Raw genomic sequence first — 9,540 nt, forward strand, 5'->3', positions numbered from 1 at the left:
GGAGGGGCAGTGGGTGGGTGGATGGGCTAAATGGGTGATGGGCATTAAGGAAGGTACTTGTTGGGATGAGCACAGGGTATTATATGTGAATGATAAATCATTGGGTTCCGCTTCTGAAACCAATACTACACTGTATGTTAGCTTACTTGAATTTAAATAAACAAATTTTTAAAAATAGTAAAATTAAAAAGTTAAAAAAAAAAGAGTAGCTTATCCTTAGCTCTTTTCTAATCGCATTTCTGGGCCATTATATCCTAATTAGAATTTGCTACATACATATGAACATTATCAGCCTCCATAACTTTTGTTCAATTTGGTGGTATATTTAATTAATAAAACAGAAGTATTTATAAAGGAAACATGAGTATATTCTTTACAGGTAAATACGAAATAAAATTCACATTGAGATCGTTTTCCTTACATACAACAAAAAAATAAGAAACATACTGTAAAATAGTGCCTGCTATGATTCCAAGAATTTCTGAAACATTATACTGGTATGAACAATAAGCAAAGCCTTCCAAACACCCTCAGCCCCTAAAAAATGCATCATCATATAAACTTTGATCAAGAACTTAACATCCAAGAGCATTTTCTTCAAGTATTATAAAAGAGGACTTCCCTCTATTATTAAATGACTCTTTATCCTTCATAAATTCAGTTTGATTTTTATAGAACAAGTATATTTAGAATTATTTTTTAAAGTGATAATATTATACAAGTGCCTTATCATATAGGAGCTTTTATGCCTACTAGAGAAATAAATGGCTATCTCTTACTTTAACTAACATGAGGCTGTTAGGCCAACCAACTCTACATGTAGATACAGGAAATTCAAATTTTGCCTCTGATGGGTTTAGCTGACCTTACTACATGCCTTTTTCTCAGACAGGATTATAGCAACACGTTTAAAAAATATAAAGGTTATTTTTAAATTCATTTTCTTTGTTACATTTTTAGAATTCAAAGTCATGGAGCTATTCTTGACTTCATATTCCCACATCTCTTTTCACTTCTAGAGACAGAAGTTATCATAGGGAAATATTCTTTGACAGCTAAAACCCAGGCTTAATATTCTATTTCCTGTGAAGAGAGATTGGATTATATAAATGTGACATGTGTCAAATGGCAATTTCAAACATTAAAAGTATTATCTTATTTGGAGGCCACCACCTCTGAATTTAAAGAAGAAATTTTTTAATTATTTAATAATATTAAACATCATATTTTGATCGCCAGTCATTCTACATTTTATACCAAAGTCCGTGTTGTGAATGTTTGATATCAGCTGTAAATACATGAATGCTGTGGTTTCAGCATGTGGCCAAACTCCAAGTCACATCTTGTCTTTTTGGGGTTTGGGCATTCACAGCATGTTGTTTTCAACAGAATTAGAACTCCAAGTCTGTGCTCGACACAGTGCCAAATCTGCAAACAAACTCTTCCAACACATAAAATGCAGTAATGACCCTGACAGTGATGACTTTGACGTAGCCCAAATGAAGACAGCTAGAGCTGTGTGCCCTTTAAAAGCAGTCAAAACTGTTCAACATCAAGAAGAAGAAAAAAAAAACAAAACAGAAGTTGTCACAATGCAAATGTTTACTCAATTTAAGTATACTCTACTATAACCAAATATACAAATAACTGATCTGAGTTGACTAATGTTTTGTGTATATAGAAGGGTAGGCATTTTTCGAGAAACACAATGAATTGACAGTGATAACTTACTGCAGAACATCAAAATAGGTGAGATAAAGGAAATAAATAATTTTCAACCAGTTTCCTTAGCAACTAACCAATTGACATAAAAAAGAAAAGGATTTGTTCTGTCTGCTTTGAACTATAAGCTGCTACATAATTTGCCTATTATAGACTTCATAGAGGAGTATCTGATATATAGGCTTTTTTCCATTACCTCAATGTCCAAAAGTCCTGGGATTTTATCAACTTATATTTAAAAACAATGTTTTCTATCCACTATTTCGACTGAGACTATAAGAAACATAAACAAAACCAGAGAATTTCACTGGATTTTTACTATTATACTGAAATACCTGATTTACCTTTATTGTTTGGAATTGCATGAACATGACAAAAGTCACGGTGAAAATATCTGGATTTGCATTTCTATGAGAAATGTGATGGGAAGACAATTTTGCAATAGTGGTAAAAAGAGAGGATCTTGGCCACACCGTGATGAGCCAGAATCTGTTTGTAAGTGCCAAGTGAGAAGTGTCTCCATGCTACATGGGGATGGGCAATGGATAGTCAGAAGGATATTCAACCCCAAAGCAGCAGCCAACAACACATATCTCTGGGAAATGTCACACAGAAAATGACATAAAATCCTGGGATGCAGTTGGATGCAGAGAACATGCATACAGAATAATGTACAAAAAAAGAATTAAAAGATTGGTGGCTTTTGATTCTCAACAAAACATGGAATTCAGAGAAATACCTTCATTTGGATTTGGATTTGCTGTTTTGCTTTTCATTGTTACAAGTTTTTCATTAGCATACTCTCTTTATGAATACAGCAAAATATACACGATTTCATTTTTAAATCACAGTGCATTTAGGTGTCTATTAATAGTTTATAAGAAAATTATTTTTTGTTCAACTACATGATTTACACTTTAATTTTACTGTGTACATAATCTGACACACAATGAAGGTTAAAAAGTGCTTCCCCAAACCACACTTTTAATCAAAGCCTAGAATCCTCAGGGGCAATTGTTAAAAATGAAGGTTTCTAGAGCTCTCTAAAGGACTGATTAAATAAGTTCCTTGGAAACCACTGTTTGACATCACCAACTGTAAACTCTCTAGCATCACACTGTAGAGAACATACCGACGCACTTACTATCGGTGTGCATACATGGTCTGGAGTTATATTTTTCATTTGTTACTTGATATAGGCCTTTCTGTATCTTCATTTAATGCTTGACTATCTTTTTAAATCTTGGGAACAGAAAAAGAGTTTTTTTCTTAAGTTTTTTATGTTAATTCCAGTTAGTTAACATAGTGTTATATTACTTTATATTAGTTTCACTTATAGTGATTCAATACTTCCATAAGAAAGAAACTTTAATGATTGTTTTCTGTAAGTCAAAATCAATCCCAAGGAAATGGATGAAGCATTCTCATAGGACAGGTGCAGTTTCCGAAGTGTAATCCTTTATTAAGGTAAAAAAAAAATCCTTCAGGATATAAAAATAAAAGGGATTAGTTTACCCTGAATTATTGGATAAATATTTAAGACTTTTGCCTTGATCTTAGGGATATGGAATTGATGATCACACATATACTCCATCTTTTCCAGGATTCCATCATTATGGAAGAACCTGGTGGCCTCCTTAACATTTTGAAGATTAAATATATCCCAATTATTAATAGCTCTATTAATATCTATGTGTCTGGGACATTCAAAAATTTATCTATGCCAGTTTTCAAAAACACCTGTGTTTCTATAACCATCCTTGAATACTAAGTCTACAAATGTATTACATCCTATACAAAGAACTGCCATGCTCAAATTGTCAGTGTTTCATTGGTTCAGGTTTTCCTTTAGCACACCTTTTGTAATTCTGTAATTGTGCCATGTTCTTGACCTTTTTAGACAGAGGAATTCCCATAAATGTGATAGCTCTATGAGAGCCTTTAAACAAACCCCACCTCATTGAAAAATATAGTTATTCTACTCTTAACTGTTCTTAATTTGGCCACAGGTCCTTTGGATACCAATACTTAAATTAAATATTGTTATTTTGTTAACTAGACAGCAGTTTAATGGAAAAAGTATTACCCCTAGAATGCAACACTGCCATTTCAAGCAATTACCTAGTTCTACGTCTCCTTCATCTATAAAATGGGGCTGATGTGACCTCTTGCCTACCTTGACAGTTTTAAGGGAAAAATGGGAAAATAAATATAAAATTGCTTTTAAAAGATTATTTTGAATGGTGCTCATAAATATAAATACCAGTTAGTCTGAATTTGAAGTTAACACATAACTTGCCCCCTACTAAACCACTGACCAACAACTATGTACTTGCTTTTCATGAAAAGGATATCCATGCCTATGGGAAAAGCACTAGAAATTGGTTAAAATCTAGCCCTGCTCCTCAGTGATAGGCCAGTTCACTTCATTTCTTTTAATTTCGGCTTTATTATCAAAGCGTAGGAATTATGATGGAAATAGTGCTGCGAGACTCGGAAACTATATTCAGAGACTGAACTTATGAAAAATTCAAAAATAACAGATGAAGTCAGAAATGACCAGTCTTAAGGAAGAATAAAATATGTAAGGTAAGAAAGTGTAAACTGAGAAATGCAAAAATAAGTTGCCTTTTCACACATATAAATACACGCACATCTTCATCCCTTCTAGGTTCCATGTAGGAAGTTAGTCAAGAGAGAATGGTCATTCGAGCAGAGGGCTCAAGGATGAGAGGAAACCTGCCATAGAAAGACAAGGGGAAGGAGCATTCCTGAAATAGAGGAAACGGCTAGTGTAAAAGCTGTGGGTAGGAAGTAAGCTTGCCTCAAGGTAGGTGGAGGCCAGCACACTTAGGGTCTTGTAATAGGAAGCCACTGGGGCAGTAAGCAGGAGAGTGACACAGTTTAAAACTCAAAAGATTACTCAAGCTGTTCTGTGACAATGAACAATACAGAGACAGGTGACAGCGAGGAAGCCCAATTAGGAGCCACCTGTGATAATTCAGGCCAACAATAATGGTGGCTGGGCCAGGGTGGTAGCTTGGAGGAAGGAGGAAGCAGGTGGTTGTATACATTTTCAAGTTGAGCTAATATGACTTACTGATGGATTGGTTCATACTCAGATGCCCAGTAGACACTATGGGCATCAGTGAAAGGCTTTGGGACCAAATACCCACAGTGCCCCTTGTTAGCTGGCAGCGTGATTTGACCAGGGTTCATTTTCCTTATTTGTAGGATAAACATGAAATAATAGCACTTATCTCAAAGGTTTGTCACAAGACAAAATGAAATAATCCATAAAGGCTTTCAGCCTAATAAAGGCTAGCTATTATTATCACCATTATTCTAATTATTACCATTTTCCACCAATGATTGTATTAAGCCTTAGGATTGATCTCTCGGCTACTGACCTTCTTGTCCTCCATCCTCTTCAGATTGCTCTTTCTCAAATATAAATTTCGTGGCTCTGTCCTGCTGAGAATCTTCAGTGGTTCCTCATTCAGATAAAATTAACTCTTGGGAATAGTATATTTGGTCTTTGGTAACCTGACTCCTTTCTTACCTCTGTCACCTCTTCAACCCACCTCTCACTTTGTCTTTTGGTTTTAAGGAGATATTTATAGCTCCTTAAGGAGGTAACAGGTCTTATTTCTTTCCTGCCTGTGCCTTTTCTTATGCTTTTCTCTCTGCCTGAAATGACCTTTTCTGGTGTCCTTCTCTGAACTTTTTAGAGTTTAACTTGAGTGTAGCTTCCTGACGTTACAATGTGATACAGAGTCCTCTCTTAAGAGGGCCCATGACATCTGATCTAGATTATAAATTCTAAACAAGAAAAACTGCTATGATATCAAGCTTGGTCCAGTGTGGAGCACGTAATGTATGCTCAATAAATGTTCAGAGATTTGTACTTTAAAAAAAATCTTAAAACATAAAATCTGTTCCTCTTTTGACATCCTTTTGACCAGAGGAAGACCTTCTGATATGACACCCATGATTGCTGGGATTCTCAGAGTTCATAAAAGAATGTTAACTCTACTCACACATCATATATGACATATGCTTGTGAATTCAGCTGGCTTTAGCTGCATGAAGTTAGTTTTCAGAGACTAGCCCACTGGACCAGATAATATTGTATATACTCCTCTATCAGTCTAGATCAATCGAGAAATGTGAATTCAAACTATTTCATTTTTACCCCATCCAAATTATTTTTACTTAAAAGGAGCTCCAGTGTCATGACATCAACATGTACTGGGGATTATTAAAACAGTCTTTGAAACACTTAAGAATATTGACCCTAAAGTTGTGGGAAACACTTTTACACAATTACTACTTTAGGTTGAATGGCAAGAGAAATCCCTACATTATCATACTTCATACTTCATCTTGTGAAATTGCTCACATTAATTTTCTTATATGGTAATTTGCTTATTAATCAGAATGCCTTAGTCTCATGCATTGCTAGTTATCTTAGAACCAAATCTGTACCACTCTCATAGTAAGTATAGAGATTACAATAGTGTAGTGTTTTTTGGTTTTGGTTTTCTTGCCTAATTCTTAATCTATTGTCCCCACCCTATTCTACTTTCTCCTTTTGTCTTACCTCAAATTATGAATCCTGGTATTAATCAGTAACACTAGTTATAATAGAGAGTAACAAATATGCTGTGGAATCTCTCATATGCATAGAACCTTATCTCATATTGACATGCACAGTCTAGGAAAGGTGACTCCAGCAGACTGAGCCTACCTCCAGGTGGTCATTCCAGAACCCAGCTAACTGAGCCTTTGCCATCTCCATTATGTGGCTTTCGATGTAAACAGATGCCATTGTTACCCCCATTCAATAGGAAGAGAAAAAGAACGCGGAGGTATAGACATAGAACTTTCTTATGGCCAGGCCTGAAAGGGATCCCCACCACTTCCGTTCACAGTCTCTGGCTAGAACTCAGGAAAATGGCCTCACCTACCTGCTTTGGGGGCTTGGATATACAGTCTAATTATGAGCCCAAAGAAGAACCCAATGTCAATTTGTTAAACAGCTAGCAGTATCTTCTACAAACATATTGGCAAGTCTCAAACCCTTACTAGACAAGCAGAATAAGATTAAATAAAAGCACCCATATGGAAGAATGTTTTTAAAACATTCATAATAGAAGCAGAATATTAGGTTAAAAACTCAAGTTAAATGATGTAGAATAGAAAAGTCATTAATCTCCCTAAATTTCAAAATTTGTTACACTTAAAGAAAATTAAACACTTAAGAAAATAAATATTGAATGTTATTTATTTATATTTTTTAAATTTTATTTTAAAGAGAGTGGAAAAGTGGAAGAAAAGGGAAAAGGGAGAGAGAGAGAGAAAGGGAGTGAGAGAAAGAGAGAGAGAGAGAGAGAGAGAGAGAGAGAGTCTCAAGTAGGCTCCATGCTCAGCATGGAGCTCGATCCCACAACCCTGGGATCATGACCTAAGTCAAAATCAAGAGTTGGGACACTCAACCAAATGAGTCACCCAGGCACCCCAAATGTTCTTTTTTTTAGATTAAGAAAATGTTTCTTCATTTTGGAAACGAAAACATTACCAAAACTGAATTTAATTTAGTGTACGGTGTGAACATTTTTTATAGAGCATATTTTTCTCAGAATAAGACTGACTATTGATTTGTGCATACAGAATTTTACTGGAGGATGAACATATTTTCCTAGTAATGCCATTGTGTTATACTGTCATACTCATTTTAGAGAACGAGTCAAATGAAGAACAAACCACTTTTTACATAAGATAGGGATATCTTATACACCTAAATTATATGATGTACTTAGAGTAATCAAAATCATGAAGACAAAAAGTATAATGGTGGTTTCCAGGACGGAGAAAGAGGAGACTGGGTATGGTTTCAGCTTCGTTTCAACTTCACAAGATGAAAAGAATTAGGGAATGGATGGTAGTGATGGTTGCACAACAATGTGAATATATTTCACATCACTGAACTGTACATTTAAAAATGGTTAAGATTGTAAATTTTATGTTACGTGTATTTTAACTCCATTTAGAATAAGAAGAGGAAGGGGCGCCTGGGTGGCTCAGTCGGTTAAGCTTCCAACTTGGGCTCAGGTCATGATCTCATGGTCTGTGAGTTCCAGCCCTGCATCGGGCTCTGTGCTGACAGCTCGGAGCCTGGAGCCTGCTTCGGATTCTGTGTCTCCTCTCTCTGCCTCTCCCATGCTCATGCTCTGTCTCTCTCTGTGTCTCAATAACAAATGCACATTAAAAAAAGTTTTAAAAAGGAGAAGGAGGAGGAGGAGAAGAAGGAGAAGAAACCTAAAGAATAACACATGAAGTAGTGGTTAATTTGGTATTTAAAATATGGGCAAAACCCCTATATAAATATCAGCAAAGTGAGCCATGAACTATATTGAAAGCCTAAGGTATTGAGACCAACAAAGTTTTCATGCTAGAAATGCAAAAAGACCGCAATTTATTAAGAAAACTACTAAGGAGGGCCCCTGGGTGGCTCAGTCAGTTAAGCGTCCAACTCTTGGTCATGATCTCATGATTCATGAGATTGAGCCCCTTGCCTGGCTCCACACTGATAGAGCAGAGCCTACTTGGGATTCTCTCTCTCCCTCTCTGCCTCTCCTTACTCTCCAAATAAATAAATAAATAAATAAATAAATAAATAAACTTTAAAAAAAAAAGAAAAAGAACTAACGAACAAATATCAACAGATTAAAGGAGAGAAGCCTCTGATCATCTTAATAGATACTGAAATTGCAATTGATAGAATGCAACCTATGCTCCTTTAACAAAATCCTAATCAGATAGAGATACGAGGAAACCTCTCTAAGTTGCTGAAAGCATATTTGGCATAAACCACTGGAGCCTCCGACATTATCACTGTCAAGGTGTTTCTTACTCAGGGCTTGATCCCTGTGAGCTAACATCAATCTTTTCTGTAGGCTCAGCTTCGTCATTGGTTCTGTTTCTCAAACAGATGAAACAATGGCTGCAGAAGATGTAGAAGGCTTCGGTCAGGTAGTTTCTAGAATCAAACACAACGCCATTTTAAAGCTCTGATAGGAATCACATATAATTTCAAAGTCACTGCTTTGTCTGTGACATTGCTTAGGTATTTATTGCAACTAATTTTGCACTAAGTGGAGAGGCTATATTTTTTCCTTCTTTCCCAATAATTCTTTAACTGACCCCCTCAGTTAGAAAAGGAGGTGCATTTTTCCTGTTCAGTGTACACTTTTCCCCCATATATTTACGAAACACAGAAGCATGGACAGGGTGTGTGCTCAGAAAACGAGCCATGGTCTGCGGGCAAGGGAGAAACCAAACACTTGAGCTAGACCACCACCTTCTGTGAAACAAAAGAAAGGCTTCCAGTTGCCAACATGGTGAGTTGCAAGAACCAGAGAAGACATAAAAGCTTAAGAATTCTGCCAAAAGAACACAAGAAGAGCGGTGTAGGTGTGCTGATATGAAAAAAGGAAGCCTCAGTCAATAACAACACCATCAAACAGAATACCCTGTCCAAAGGTAACTAACAAAGACTTAAATAGGTGTCCGCTACTTCAAATGTAAAGACAGTCATACCAAACTACAAGAAACATGAAAAATAAAGGAAACGTGTCATCACAAAAAGAAAATAATAATTTTCCAATACTGAGGTTGTCTTCCCAGCTGTGCTGGTCATAGTTAGAGTCGAATTCTTGTTTCTCTCCAGCAGCATTCAGAGTACTGACTGAGGCATGACCTCCATGTCTGAGGAGAAGAGGGCAAAAAAAAAAAAAAAAGAAAGCAAATAAAAAT

At 36.0% G+C, this 9,540-nt stretch overlaps 1 pseudogene; it reads left to right on the top strand.

The window, feature by feature from the left end:
• Positions 1–2,263: 2,263 nt before the first annotated feature.
• Positions 2,264–8,799, top strand: LOC132692947 (DNA-directed RNA polymerases I, II, and III subunit RPABC4 pseudogene; annotated as a pseudogene).
• The last annotated feature ends 741 nt before the right edge of the window (positions 8,800–9,540 follow it).

This window comes from Panthera onca, chromosome B1, assembly GCF_046562875.1.
Source record: "Panthera onca isolate mPanOnc1 chromosome B1, mPanOnc1 haplotype 2, whole genome shotgun sequence".
NCBI lineage: Eukaryota > Metazoa > Chordata > Mammalia > Carnivora > Felidae > Panthera > Panthera onca.